We start from the raw sequence: 3,605 nt of genomic DNA, 5'->3' as shown, positions 1-3,605 counted from the left end.
CAACTTGATCATACAACCAAGGATTCAAGGTTAGTTCTTGGTTCTAAATGGATCCTTGCCTTGTTTTCTTTCTTTGTATGGTTGAAAAGTTTTGTTTCCTCTCTTCTTTGGGTGCTGGATGAAATGCTTCTCATGTGGCAAAAGAAGTTTTGTTGATCACACTTCAAAACATGTTAGATCCTAGTAGTTGCAAGTGGTTGTGAGTTGATTTTTGAAGTGTTTTCTTGGTTGTGTACCATATAGACCATTTTGGCCAAGGTAGTAAATGGACCTTAGGATGTGTTTTTCAATGTTTTAAGGCTTTCATGGTGCTCAAAATGAAAAATGGTGTAGGGTAAACCAAAAGGAACAAGTGTCGGAAGCATTAAAACCAAAGTTGTAATTTTGGGTTAAAGAACCCTCTTGGTCCGGTCAAGGGCAACTAAAAGGAGGAATTTTATTTTCTTAAATCTAAGTATATATTTGGAATCTACATGAAAAACCATGTTGGAATAAGTCAAGAAGCAATTTTTAAGGTTAAAAGGAAACAAGTTCAAAAATAAAGAACAAAGGTGGAAGCTTTAAGGAGCATGAGTCATATTAAGTTGTGTTCTTGCTTTTTGTAACATCCCAAATTTTGGCTCATAGATACAAGTAATAGCACAAGGAAAGGATAATTACTAAGTCCAATGCAATAAAAGTCCCAGAGATCCCTCGGAAGAAAAAAGAGATTTTCTAAGGGCAAATGTGTAAAACAATAGTGTTCGGGGACTGAAGAATGACGAACTAGAAACAACTAAGGGCCAGAAGTTATGCCAAAAACTTGCAAGAGATGATTCCGAAGGTTAGGCCTAAGGAGGGACCTAATTGTGAATAATAAAAATTTTGGTCAATTAATGTTCGAAGTTATCGAAAATGGCCCAAATGTTTCAGAAAAATTCCAGAAATATGGGAATAGGATCCCAGAGTCAATATAAGGCTAGAAATGACGAAAATGCCCTAAAGTCATTTCAGGTTTTTGAGCAATTTGAGATAATAACTCAAATTGAATTATTTAAGGTACGAGACGACCTCAAATAATCAGGAAATACTAGGGAACAGTAGTTGAGGAATTTACACAGATTATAAAATTAATTCCAGCCCCAGAAACTGACAAGGTTAGCTTTAATTGAATTTAAAGCCTATTTATACCCTATCCGGGGAAAGTCAAATTTCCTGTCTATGATTTGACTTTGGACCCGAGAAAAATTAGAGGAATACCCTGTGATGAAAGGGAAAGAATGAAACCCAGAGACAGATCAACAGAGTTACGAGCTGATAGGAAAGAATTCGGCAAAATCGACTCTGATTGAATATTAATTATTAATATTTTGGGGAAATGAGAAAGAAGTATGATTCCCCTATGAATGTTATTAGAAGAGTATGGGAATGTATTTTGAAGATGAAAAATGTGCTAAACCATGTCCCAGAGGTATCGGGTAAGTCAGGACCTGAGAAAGTACCTATTACGATGTAAACCGGTAAGATAGGTGGAGGAATATTTTTGGATGAATTTATGCACGAATTTTGTATGATTTTCCTCCCTATCATATTGCCATAGGGGCGTGAGGATATGTGTGGAAATGTGTAAAAAGATTAAGGACATATTAGGATTAAAGAAAGGATTTTAAGTAAGGTGATTAAGAAGCTTAATCAAGGTAATTAAGAAAGTTAACCATGGTTAAGTTAATTAACCATGATGACATAAGCCTAAGATATTTAGCAAGATTTCTTGATGAAGAAGCCAAGATCAAGGGCTAGGATTAATTTGAAAATCAAGGGCCAAGATCTAATCTTGCAAAATAAGATCAATGGCTAGGATTTGTCAAGACTTTTTATAAAAATCTTCTCTCCCTCCCTTATGATATTTTCGTCCACCATAAGAGATAGGAGAAGGAAAACGAAATGGAGAGAGGAAGAAGGAGAAGAGGAAGAACTCATGATCCTAAGGCCATCCAAGCTTCAAATCAAGGTATGTTCATGGATTTTGATCTAGTTTCTACCTCCTTTGGTATTTTTGAGCTTAGATGTTGGTTTGGTTGGGTTCTTCATGGTTGAAACCTAGGGGGGAGGTGCTGCACGAAATTGTTCAGAATGGGAGAAGATGAAATTAAAGTCATAAACATGTTTAAAGGCTTGAAAACAACAAGAATCAATTGGTTTGATATTGATTCTTCAAGAAATCCAACTTCCCCTTTCATTTGTGTATGATTCTGCCATGGCTGGTTCTTTATATTGGGTCTGGAATTTGATGATTTTGATGCTTCCAATGAGTTTAAATGATGATTTTGTGTAGGGATATATATGTAGAAAACATGTTTGGAAGCATTAGAATTGAAAATGGAAATTTTGGACCTAAGGCACCTATGTTTCGGCCAAACCAGAACAAAGGGGGAAGGAGTTGGATTTTGATTGTTTTGAACTTGGAAATGGATTCTACATGCAAAATTATGTGGGAATAGCATGTGGAATTAATTTTAGAATGATTGGAAATAAATCTCAAAAGTTAGAAACAAAGTGTGATCAAGTAAGAGCCTAGTGTGGAATAGGTTGATAACTTGGTCCTAATTGATGTTTCGCGTAATGTGTTGATGTGTTTAGGACCTTGGAACATCCAAGGGGATGTCTTGTTTATGTCAACTGAAGGCTCAAACACTTGGAAGGTTAGGGGAAGCAAACAGAAAGCAAGAGGGAAGCTATGTTACAAGGTAGTGAACTTACCTATATTGTGTGCTTGATATGTATGCTTGCAAGATGTGGTTGTGCTGTCATGATGTGACTGAGCTATGATGAAATGTTTGCAAAGTTATGTTTTCAAGTTTATGTTATTCTTTGCCTTGGCAATATGTTATGAAAGCATGAAATGCTTTAGCTTACTTTCCATGGCATTCCTGTGATGATGTTATGATAACATGTCGTGCATTTGCATTATGTCTTGCATGCTTATGGGTAGTGTTTGCTACTGAGATTCTCCCAAATCTCACCCTCCCTTAACAACCCCTAATAGGTATAAAGGGCATGGAGGAAAAGTCAAGGATAAGGAATGCAGGATTGATGAAAGAGGTCAAGAACATATTATGGTCTTATAACATGTTAAGTTATGTAACATAGTTTATCAATTTATGTTTGATATGCCATGTATGTGGAATGATGATATTAAATGTTCATAATATGTAAAATGGTATGAGGTTATGTATAGAGATATTATGTGGAATTATAGCATGACAAGAGGTGGAGAAATAAATTGTTTATAAAGATTGAATTAAGTTGAAGGGATAGAATGTCCCTAAATGAGTCACGAATTGGTGCCAATGATGAGGCAGATCAAACGAATGAATTTAGCCATGAAATTTGGTGACTATACAGGACACATCCTAAGATTTAAAACAAGTGGTAAATCACGAAAAAATAGATGCGTATGCTAAGAGATATGGCTGTTCAAAGTCAAGACAGGATTTCTGGAAAGTACTATTTTGTCCACTTGAACAGTAATATTTAACGAATAAATTGTACTAATTGGCAAGGTTTGAGCCCTAAAAGTTATTTTTCTCTTGTAGAAGATTGAAAGAGCTTTAAGTGAAAATTAG

The 3,605-nt window shown here is 35.4% G+C and overlaps 1 long non-coding RNA gene across 1 annotated transcript; it reads left to right on the top strand.

Annotated features, from left to right (window-relative positions):
• The first annotated feature begins 1,955 nt into the window (after window positions 1-1,955).
• Window positions 1,956-3,091, top strand: LOC114755972 (uncharacterized). Its single transcript, XR_003741382.1, has 3 exons — window positions 1,956-1,990; window positions 2,620-2,726; window positions 3,026-3,091. It is a non-coding gene; the product is annotated as an uncharacterized LOC114755972 (long non-coding RNA).
• The last annotated feature ends 514 nt before the right edge of the window (window positions 3,092-3,605 follow it).

Source organism: Neltuma alba, unplaced genomic scaffold (genome assembly GCF_004799145.2).
Source record: "Neltuma alba isolate B1F8T4 unplaced genomic scaffold, ASM479914v2 tig00010366_pilon, whole genome shotgun sequence".
In the NCBI taxonomy this organism is placed as follows: domain Eukaryota; kingdom Viridiplantae; phylum Streptophyta; class Magnoliopsida; order Fabales; family Fabaceae; genus Neltuma; species Neltuma alba.
This window is presented reverse-complemented; position numbering and strand designations above follow the sequence as displayed.